At 40.5% G+C, this 11,827-nt stretch overlaps 1 long non-coding RNA gene across 1 annotated transcript; it reads right to left on the bottom strand.

The window, feature by feature from the left end:
• Positions 1-1,195: 1,195 nt before the first annotated feature.
• On the bottom strand, positions 1,196-11,827 carry LOC110987580 (uncharacterized). Its single transcript, XR_015426252.1, has 6 exons — positions 10,459-11,827; positions 8,596-8,784; positions 7,105-7,161; positions 5,927-6,860; positions 1,564-1,638; positions 1,196-1,256 (listed from the first exon to the last, which is right to left on the bottom strand). It is a non-coding gene; the product is annotated as an uncharacterized LOC110987580 (long non-coding RNA).

The raw sequence follows: 11,827 nt of genomic DNA, 5'->3' as shown, positions 1-11,827 counted from the left end.
TTGGAGTACAAAATGCACTTTTTTGCTGATATTTCCCGAAGTACTGCAAGTATTGATATGAAACTTACATCAATTGAGAGAAAAACATCTGCCCTTCACGATGACACCTAGATTGACGGATTTGAATAATTTTCTAGATATTTTATGCTTGAATATATTGAGTCTTGTGTGAGCAGGACAGCACAAGTATAGAGCAAAGAAAGTCAGACTTTCCGAAAAATAGCAAGCAGCATATGTGCCCTTCAAGATGACACCTAGATTGACAGATTTAGATTATTCGTAGATATTTTATGCTCGAACATCTGAAGCCTTGTCTCAGCGGGACATCACCCGTATAGCGCAAGCAAAGTCAGAATTACGCGAAAATAGGAAGCAGTTGGACAACAAGTCGCACTTTCTTTTGCAGATATTTCCCGAAGTACATCAAGTATGGATATGAAACTTACATCGATGGATAGAAAAACAGATATTTTATGCTCAAACATATGGAGCCTTGTTTCAGCTGTACAGTACCCGTATAGCGCAAACAAACTCAGAATTAATTTATTCTTAACCTTGAAATAGTTTGTCATCCTTCAGTAAAAAAAAAAGAAAAGAAAAGAAAACAGAGCAAATAGAAAGTCGGATTTCGCAACTATTTAATTATCCGGCTGATTCTTGTTCCAATTTTTGTCCAATTCCTGTCGAAGGCGATTGAAGAGGTTCCCCATTTGTGGCAGATTTGTCATCTCATAGATGTTCTCTGTGGTTTATCCTGGCAATTTCCAAGTATACTCCCGCTCCTCCAGACAATTTTCACTGCATTATTACCCTTCCATCAGTTCAGTCATCCTAACGGCATCAGCATCAGACTTCCAGTATAGTTTGTGTTTTTAAATAAAACACTTGTAGACCCTATTATCATTGTAACGGTGTCTTTTCTTCAACTGGATTTACAAATGATTATTAGAAGGATCAAAATTAGAGCAGGAGAAGCTCAAACATTGTTGTGGCTGACGTTAACGTTATTTATTTCATGGAGACAATGCTGATAGTTGGTTGCAATGCTGATAGATCAATATTTTTTTGTTCAACTGATTTTTTCCTCCCCAATCTCATTTGTGTCAATTTGAATTGTGAGCCAATTAATTGAAAGTGACTAGGCTCACTGAACTCTTACGAAGAGAATTAAGCGTAGTTGGTATAAAATAACCTACCTTTTGTTGGCGAGTCCAGGTCATTGTCACCATCACTGTCACTGATCACTATGACATCAGCTGCACAGAAAAGCAAAAAGAAATATATGACGAGACTGATAAACTTGTACAAGAGTCAAATTTGTCAAAATATTTTCATCCGAAACCTTAACCCTAAAATGGCTCTCCTTTCTCCTCCTGGCCCCTTGATATCCCGCTGAAGACCCTTTTAACATTCTGTATAAGAAAGTGTGTTAACTACAAAGGGTCTCGGTTTTCATTCATTCATTCATTCAGTGACAAATGAAAAACACCGCGAGACTGAAACTAATTACACCATTAATATTTCAAATGTGCTTTAAAAATTAAAATTAATGCTTATAATTACCGTCTATTATTTTCTTCTTCGCAGTCGTGTTGCTTCGAATATCATTGGATCGTGGCCTCTTTTTGGTTGTTCTTTCTGATGTAAAAATCAGAAGAATGAACAGAGAGAAACCTGCATTAATTGCTTTAAAATGTTCATTTTATCTTCACCACCGTATGGTAAAATGCGTTGATCGAGTCTGCACGTGAATATTGTAACGTGAATGTCTGGTGACCTTTAAAACTCTAGAGGAATGGCAGTGGGGTTGAGCAGTGATGCGCTTAATTAGGTTTCAGGTTAGGTCCCGGAGTTTGGAAACCGGGGGCCGTCAAGTATGTCCAGTCAGTCAGGGGTATGGAACAAAGGGGTATAAGTGTATTGTCAGTGGATTTGCCAACGTGTTTTCAGTGAGTAAATTATGTTGTGGAAAGTGGGAAACTGAACTAATAAGACTGCCATGATGGGAAAAGGGGGGGGGAGTTTGACAATATCCGGAGTATGATAAAAATTAGTAAGTGGACGAAAGGTTGAAAAGGGGTATTGTGGACCATTGTTTTGCATTTTAGTGCTAAGATGGTGTTTTCCTGACTGTGGAAAACAGGGGAAGGAATTAAATAATGTCAGAATTGAGAAAATTAGTCAGTCTAAGTCGAGCTGCGGAGGAGTTCAGATTGGATCGACTGACACAACTTTGGTACCGGGATTTAGTTAATGTGATTAACGATTGTGACTGAATTGTTAGTTTATCTTGGATTGTGCAAAAGGATTGGGTACTGACGGGACGTTTGTAACTAATTCATGTGAGTACATGAACCGGTACTATACCTTTAGTTAATTTTGTGACAGTATATCTCGGCAGGGCGAGGGGGTGCGCGATGGGTCCTCATGCCCCCCTCCTTGCCGTTTGTAAATGTTTAACATTAGTTTGTTAGGGTACCTCACGCATTGAGGAAGTGAGTGGAAGTGAATAAACCAGCTAGAAGTAGATGGTATAACACATATCTTTACCGGGCGTGCCATTCCGTTCAGCGTCCCTTGTCCTTGGTATAACGGGCGGTATATTTCCACCCAAACGGATTCAGGCCATGGCCAAATCACGCGCGAGCGGCGCCGCGACCGGGCTGAGTGGCCCTGCGAGCCAAGGGTTCACTGACTACGGAGGAGAAACCGCCACAATTTTTTTTTTCATTTAAATACCTGGATCTACCCCATTTTGTAAAAGTATGTGTACACTTGGTCCCATCTGTCATATTTGATAAGGATTTTAAAGATTCAAGGCGAGAAATTTGCTAATTCATGGTGTGCTGAGTCTTGGGTGTATGGAGTTACTTTTTAAACGATTTTCCGCTCCGAATCGCACGTTCGTTTCATTATTTGACTGGAAATACATTTGAGCCCCGCAGGTGGACGGAAGGTGTTGTGCGACAATCGCCCTCTACGTTCAAACCCTTCTCATGCAGCGACGGCTTGCAAATCCTTGGTTTCTCAATTGCGTGAAGATAGACCACGATCCACGAACAGTTGGCAATAATTTCTATTGATAATTTATTGACTTCAGCTGTGACTCGGAGTGTTTAAACCCGTATGATATATTTCTTATTATAGGACGTTCACTTGTTTCAGAGGGGTTAATCATCGAGATGAAAATTGTCTTCGGGAGAGATTTTTTGTTAACCTGCAATTTTCCAGCCAGTACGCAGCGTTGAGCTCACGGCTTTCGTTTATTTGGTACGTATTCATGAATCGCTCAGTTTTGCATATGTAATGAGATCAGAGATCATATTTTCAAAACTTATTTTCGCACAAACTCGTCTTCAGCAAATTATGTTAGTTGACTTTGTAATTTGAAAGGATTCAATGATTTCCTTAAACTAGTTTATTATTTTGGGGGTACTTCGTTTTGTGAAATATTGACGCAAATCATCGATGTCCACGTGCAGAAATGATGGTCAACGGAAAACGTCTCATTTTCTCGCCAAATTAAATCATGCAAAATACATTTACACATGACTACTAAGTTTGATTATCAATTTCCACATTTATAATTCGCTACCATATTTCAGAAAATGATTGAAAACGGTCAGAAGCACCTGAAAAACAGTGACCATTGCAAGTTCTGATCCACAAAATTGCACGGTCTTGAAGAAGTGAGAATTGGTTAACGCAAGGAATAATCCCACACACTGATTAATCGCGAAGAATGAAGTACACGTGCGAAACAGCGTGGCAGTGGCGGGTAACAGGACTGCGCAGGGGCTACTTTATAGAAAATTGACCGGTGTTTGATGATACCCGACTAATAAACTCGTGCAGTCAACCCAGTGACCAATGCATGAGCTATTGACTTCTGTGGGGTTTACCCATACCTTTAGAGAAACAGACACCGAGCTTTCAAATTTCCATTCGCAGAGATTACTTGACATGCCGTGCCAACTCACCAACGCATCGCCCGCATATACGCACGCGTTTGTGTGACGGTCGGTTGTGCATGCTGCAACTACACGCGCACGTGCAGTAAGTTTTGATCGAACATGAAGAATTTATTATTATTATTATTAATTATTCGGCCAAACAAGATTGAACAAAACAAACTAGAACATATATATTAAAACGCAAAAGACAAACATCAAACAAACCAAAAGAACCCACTTTAAGGTGGTCAGGATTAATAAAAGTGAAAATAAACCACTGCAGCTCGAAAGCCATTTAATCCATCCTTAAAGTGGAACAAAACACATTAAAGGTAGAAAACTATAATGGCAAGAGAATCACTGGAGAAAAAAAGAAAGTAGAAAAGAAGTATAGGAAAACAAAACCATTAATACGATGAGACTAGAATTCTTAATTGGTGGCCTAAAAATTGGGATATTGCATAAGGGAAAAGAATGGTCAATTGGAAAAAAAGATCCGTTTGAGTTACAGATGTAATTGCATTTCTCAAGGATATATCAAAGGAAATCTCAACAAATGTTACAATAGAAACGATGCATGAAGAATAATAGAACTATAAATAGGAAGGATAATGACTTAAAAACACAATAAAATCAATGATAAGTTTATGGCAAGAAGTAAAGGACACGTCACTTAAATACCCTGAAAGTGGTCACACAAGTAGGTACTGAAATGCTTAAATGAATCCAAAGTGAGGACATCTTTGACACTGGTTGGCAGGTTACTCCAGACCCGAGGAAATGAATGAATTGAAGTGTTCTTAAGGCTTAGGGTTCTAGCATATAGATGGTTGAAAAGAAGTGTATCCATGTGACGAGTGTTGACAGAAGTATTTTGGTTGACGATTGGACAATTAATTAACCTGAACACTGACATTTTGCTGAAAACTGAACAAGGAGTCTTTGCCTTCGAGATTCAAGGGTTTGCCTGTACGCGTACCCAAAAGGAACTTAATTGAGACAAAATTTGAATGGCGGGACGCTTCGTTTCTAATAACTTTGTTGAAAAAGGGGCATGTTAAAGGGAAAGATTCCTTCCAATTAAAACAGTCGGACGTCACATACAGTAATGACTTCAGGGATGGACTGTTCGAGCATGGACGTAGGCCTGCATGATGGAACATGGTGAGGACTTGACCATACATTCCCAGAAGGCCTCGGCGAATACACTGAAGCGTTCGAATAGCTTCATTTCCAGGCGTGTATACGTAACACTGGTGTCTTCATTGCCTTTGATCAAGGCACCCGCGGCAAAATGGATTGTCGCTCAAGAGTGAGGAGCTGGAGGAGACTAGTTTAAGCACCAAACCAACGCACGAAGAAAGACTACCGCACGAACCTCACGCACGCCCCAAACGCCTTTGGAGTTGTGCCCCACGTAGCTTATGTTTTCTTTTACATTTGCTACGGTAGCAGATATGATGTATGCGTATGCGTAGGTCTCCACCAATCAAAACAATTGCCTCTGTGGCGCATGTAATAAATTTTTCATCATTACAATGGCGCGCGTATTCAACACGGCGTCCTTTCCGGCAGTGGTGTAAACTATATACCGACAATCTCTTCCAGAATTGCCTCAAATATGCAGCACCGAAGCTTGGGATTCCGATAGACAAATTAAACCACGGCAAATTTTGGCCGTGAAGGCTCACCTGGAGGGTCGAGACGTATTTGTCAATCTTCCAACTGGATATGGGAAAGTTTCAAATACTTGGCCGCACCGTTGTGGAAAGACTCCATGAACGCAACGTAAGTTGCCTAGCCTACTCGGACTATTTAGCCCCCCCCCCCATAAAAAGACCATGGTTGGTTCAAAGAAATGTGAGTAATTCATGCTCATATCATAAGGCATGACCAATTAATCCACATAATGTGTGTTATAATATTGTTTCTGTTTGTTTTACTGAGCTGGACCTTCTAGTGTAGGCTAGTACCTGTTTGGTTAGGCCCACTGTCTGTTTTGTTGGACGGGGTACGCAGCTCTTGAGTGCCTGGTGAACAGGATGGACTTGCCAAACTCTTTGCTGTTGGAGATAGACTGCTGATACTGTCTGCTCGAAAGGTACTTTCTAGGAGTGGATTAAATTGAAAAAGACCTAAATCAATTCAAGTTAAAAATGGTACTCAAATAAAACGATAAAAACCGGATGATTGGTCTAGATCATAATTAAATATGTAGGCCCTAACATCATAAATTGTACAATAATAAATGTTTATAAGTACAAAGGAAAAAAATCATTCCATGATGACAGAGTGCCCCGTTCGACTTGACAAAGTCTCAAAGCAAAGATTTGTAAACAGAACACTCATTCAGTTACCAATTATATTATAATTATTGCATGAATGTTGAATGCTGTTTGGTTTATACATCACCCGAATGGCTGCGTCTGAATCACTTGGCTGTGGCTTTTAAATTACACACGAGTCTATGGTCGTGACTGCAGCTATTTCCCATAAAGATATGCGCAGTTTCAAGCCACAACCAAGTGATTCGGACGCGGCCTACATTATGTAAACTATATGTATGAGGATGAGCTGCCATTTTCTTTGAAGATAAAGTAAAATGGTTTTCAAGTTCTGCTTTAGTTCATGCTTGAACAGACAATCCGGCATGTTTACAATTTGCTCTTATTTTGGGGAACTTTAGAACCATAATTGGTATCACTGAACTTTCGGCATTTGTGTGAAGAGCCGTCAACTGGCCATCTTCAACAAAATTCTTTTGCTATTGACTTTTACCCTTTATTTTTATACTTTTGCTTGTATTTTACTCAATTTCTTAATTTAGACTGCAAAATACGTGTAAATGTAACTTACCTTGTGACTTTTTGTCACACGAATTCTTTTCCACATTGACTGGGACATCTCCTGGAAAAAATAATAAAAAGAGAAAAACGGTATTTACATCACCTGAGCACTTAAATGGACGCTTAAAATGTACATGATGGGTAACTTAATTCTGCTCCGTTCTTTCAGGTGTGCAATTTAACAACGTATATATTTAAATGAAGATTGAATGAATTTCAAGCAGCATGACTTAAAGTTCCTACCAAAAGAGCCCCCATTGCTAGGAAAAAACCTGCCCTCTCTCCCTCCAACCCAATTGGAGTACCTGTGTTGCTGTTATGAAGTGTCACATTGTGGGCTCCACTGACGCAGACTTTCACTACTGGAGAAAAAGAAAGAAAAGGTATTACTTCATAAGAACAGCCCTGAGAATAGCAGAGAGCGATCAATTCATTTGAAATACATGTAGCTTTAAAGCTACATGTACTTTCAATGGCCTGATCGTTGTTCTTATGAAATAATTGACAATGGTTAAAAGAAAAATTTACTTTATTGTGCGGAGATCGGTTTTTCAGCGTATTTAGACTGAAATGCAGTTTTTTGTTACGACGTAAACGTTCGTGTGCAAGTCTATTGTTTACACAGTCGTAACCCTGGACATGTATTACTCATGAAGCATAACGTGACTAGCCAATCACCTCGATCCTTTGGCGCATTATGATCGATCATTTGTTGTAATGATTTATTACTGTGAATCATTAATCGATTCTTTGTGTATTGTTGGTGTACTAAGTGGAGTCGATCCTTCTTGGGCGAGTATCATTACGGTATCGATAGAACCCGCCATGGTCGCGAGGGTGGGTTTCTCGCAATTTCTTGAAGTTAGCTGTCTTGAGTTTTCGAGCCTCGAGAAGAGGACACTTTTTTGTCTCCTGACCTGTGACAACAATCGCTCATACTGAGGCTATGAACTCCGAAACGAGAAACGTCATCTACAAAAGGTTTAATCGTATTTAAAATCACCTCCCTCACTCAAGTGTACTACATCGGCTGATTAACTTCTCTAAGCTTGTAACATGCTTTTACCTTTGACAAATTTCTGAAAATGTACTGGTCTGGGTCGTCTATTGTAGCAAAGGAAATGTAAGATTTAAGCATTGCTACAGGGCAGTAACAAGAGCTGGTGCTTCTAATGACAACCGATCTGCCATTTCTGTATACATCGGTTTTACTGGTTGGTACAAACAAGTTCAGACCATCGGGAGTCAACTCAATATGCCCAAGCTTTATCTGGGAAAGTTCCTTAAAGCGTAAGAAACCTGAGTATGCTGGTAAAGACATGGTGACAGTTCTCAAGTTTAGTAGATTAGCTATCGTGTGACCATTTTTCCAACATACGTATGTAGCACTTGTTTGAGAATATCTGTTGTTATAGGTTCTTTTTTATTTACTGGCTTCACAAGAGATTTTTTGACCCCCTCTGCTATGAGTGAAACTATTGAAGACGAAGAAATATCATTAACACCAGCTAATTTATGTGCTCAAGAGATCGCTGCTACTGCTTTGATGATGGGGGCAGGAGAATTGGGGCATTTGCTCAAATGAACCAAAGAGCAAAATCAAATGGATTAGCCGGGCAAGATTCTTTATACCCAGCAAGAAATGAGACCGAGGGGTACCCCCCAACATGTCCAATCCCTGTACACATTCCAGACTATTGTTGCTTAACACATCCCCCAAGATGTCTGAAAGGAATTCCCCAGATTCCTGCGAGACAATGACCAACACAAAGCAGGGGGGTCTCTCCGTCTCGTACCTTGCTGATATGTGATTCCTTGCCTTGTTTAGATGCCCAATCCTCCCATTTTTATAAATGCATCCGACTATGCACAGTAGAACTGGCCCCTGCACTTGGCATGACTGTTGGTAACTGTGACGCCAGCTCCTGCAATTCTGAATTGCCCTCTCGCTGCCTCTGCTGCCAAACTCCTTTACTGAATATTACCTGTAATGTAGACAGGTGTGTACAATAGATATAAGTAAGGGTATTATAGTTTTTAACTTGTGAATAAATTAAGCACTGCAATATGCTCAACGCTTAAAATTTAATCTTATTGCCATTCTTACGTCTGATAATATTTGGTATAAACTCTTCATTACCACCTCTCCCATAGATTAATAATCCCGGGTATGGGTGAATCTCATCAATATCCTCAACTGCTCTAATTGGATTACAACCATCTGTAAAGAACAGGGGCCAAATTGGTGCCGAAAACTAACAAGGGCAAATCAAGGTTCCAACAGCTTTAGTATCTGCTATATGAAAGAGCACTCGAGGGGTTAGAGAAATTGGAGGAACGAGCCAATTGTTTTCTCTGCTCTAGTCTAGGGTAAAAGCATCTATATTCTCACAACTGGGGTTCCAAAACCTCAAATTAAAGCGCTGTAACTTGGTGTTGTAAAAACAGGCAAATCTGTCGATAGAATGGAAACTCCATAAAGCATCGAAATAACGAAAAACTTCATTTGAAATGCTTCAGTCGTCGTTGTCTATGATGCCACTACGCCCGTCTGCTTTTTCATTCTTTGAACGCGGAATCCGCTCCATATCCAACTGGATATTGTACTCTAGACAAGTCGTGCAAATATGTGAAGCTAACTGTTGGAGTTCACTCCTCATGCCGCCGCATAAGGCAATCTTCTCTACAGCCTGGTTATCCGTAAACCACTTAGTCTTTCGGTAGGACAGTTTAGGGGATAGAGCACTCAACACCAGCTCAACAGCTTTCAGATCTCTCCATGTGCTGCTCTTCTGAGCTTCACTCTCATCCCATAAACCATGGGATATGGTATTGGCCATGTCTACTATATAGCCAGCAAACCCGGTGCTGCTAGCATCTGTGCATACAATACGTGAACAATCGGCACGAGGACCTAAGACACATCTGTTCAGTTTTGCGATGTTGTTTTCCCAACATTTTAATTCGTCCACAGCCTCTGTGGAAAGGGCTACTGCACTCGCCCATCCTGGATTCCATATACACGTGTGAAGTGCTTTGGTCATGACTCTCGCCACATTACCGGTAACCAAACTCGTCGACATGATCTTGCCCACAATGCTCTTAAATGAATTACTCTGGGTATGTATCCTGGAGAGTAACTCGACAACACTATTACTAATGTCAATAATACGCTTTGGTGGGACTGAAAAAATTCCATGTTCCAAATCAATTCCATAACCTAGCCATTCTCTTTTGGAAACAGGAGACCATACACTTTTTAGAACGTTTGGTACAAACCCAGAAGACAAAATGTCTCGTTTGACCTCTAAACTAACTCTCAGTGCCTCTTCTTAGGAAGTGGCAAATCCCAAGCCATCATCTAAAAACACCACAATGCATTTTCCCTTCCCTCTCCACTTTTTCACCAATGGTCTAATTATTTTGGTAAATATATACGGAGCGGAGGAAAGGCCGAAGGGCAGTTGTCAAAATCTGAAAGCTTCATTAAAACTCCAAGCAAAGCCTAAATATTCCCTTTGGGCCGGGCAAATATCTACATGGTGATATCCGGATTTTAGATCAAACTTGAACACAAACCCACCTTTTTCAAGAAAAGCATTGCTGTACGCATATCTTCGTACTTGACTTAGGATTTGTGGAGATGATCATTAACTAACCTTAAATCTAGGATGAGACACTTCTTCCCAGTATTCTGCGCCGAGACTGTAAGTGGACTCACTATTGTGGGTTGTTTTGGACATCTTTCTACGATACCCAAATTGACTAGTCTGTAATAGCTTGGTTTACAAACGGCACGTGAGACGGAGCTGATTTGTTGTTCTTGGAAAGAGAGGGAGGCTGAAGAATAAAAGGAATGACATAACCAAATTTTATGGTATTGATAATGAAATCAGGTGCAGAAATATTTTCCCCAAATCGGATATGATTAACCAATCTACCTGCAACCCTGATGGCGGATATTCCATTGTTTTCCTCATATTCACAAAAACATTCCGTTATTGAAAAGTCATTCAGGTCTGCTTGATTATCGGAACTACTCACAGTGGTCGACTTAACTTTATTGTGTATCAGAGGAGGTGGAGGCTGTACTGGCTGCACTACGCCTAGGACACGTGGCCTTCCAGTGGGCGTAACTGCCACATATGAAGCATGATTCGCCTGCGTAAGGTCTGCCGTAGGTTTGACCAAAGGGAAAGACTTGACCAGGTCGACGAAAAGACTGACTACCACCATCATTACTATCAACCTCTGACCCTTGGTCACGCTTGAACTTCGTTCTTTGCCTGCTACCAATTTTATTTTTAAAAATGCAATGTTACCCCGGTGCCGCTACTAACGTGAATGAAAGATCACGCCACTGGTCCTAAGCGAACCTACTTATGTTACGTAACATCCAACTGAATAAGCCATAGAAAAATCACGCACCGCGAAGAAAGTAAATATGCTCTAATTCACACCTGGTCGTTCAAATGAACATTTATTACTCCCATAAATATTATTTCATAAAACTAATCCTAACACAGAATAAAACACCAATGATCACACTTTTGGGTTCTGTCAGTGTATTTGGGCACCGGTGGGGCACCACGCCCCGCCCGAATTTTTGTACGCCCAATTTGAACGTTAAAGCAGTGCCATGCTGGCATAGAAGATTTTTCAGAACATCCTTGAAAAAAAGGGGGAAAAACTGGACGATAACTTAGCTTGATACTTGCTGGTTAAACTGAAACTGCCGCTGGTTTCCTTCCCTGCGCCATTTAATTTTCGTTGAGTCCTTAATCTTCTCCACTAGAGAATTTGTAGCCTTGTTGTGTAACTTTAGGAAGTCGGATCTCGTATTTCTTAATTTTTCATCGGATGAGGATACAAAAACTGCTAGAATTTCTTGTAAGTCTGCTTTAGTTGCTGGAGAAGAAGGTGACGGATCCTGGGTTGCATATCGTCGTGTAACATATTGGCAAAATGCAATGTTAACCCGGTGCCGCTACTGACGTGATGAAAGATCACGCCGCTGGTCCTACCCGA

The sequence above is a fragment of the Acanthaster planci genome, linkage group LG08, assembly GCF_054643075.1.
Source record: "Acanthaster planci isolate LZ-2023a linkage group LG08, COTS_SCS, whole genome shotgun sequence".
Taxonomy (NCBI): domain Eukaryota; kingdom Metazoa; phylum Echinodermata; class Asteroidea; order Valvatida; family Acanthasteridae; genus Acanthaster; species Acanthaster planci.
The sequence above is the reverse complement of the archived record's forward strand: the minus strand, read 5'-3'. Positions and strand labels throughout refer to the sequence as shown.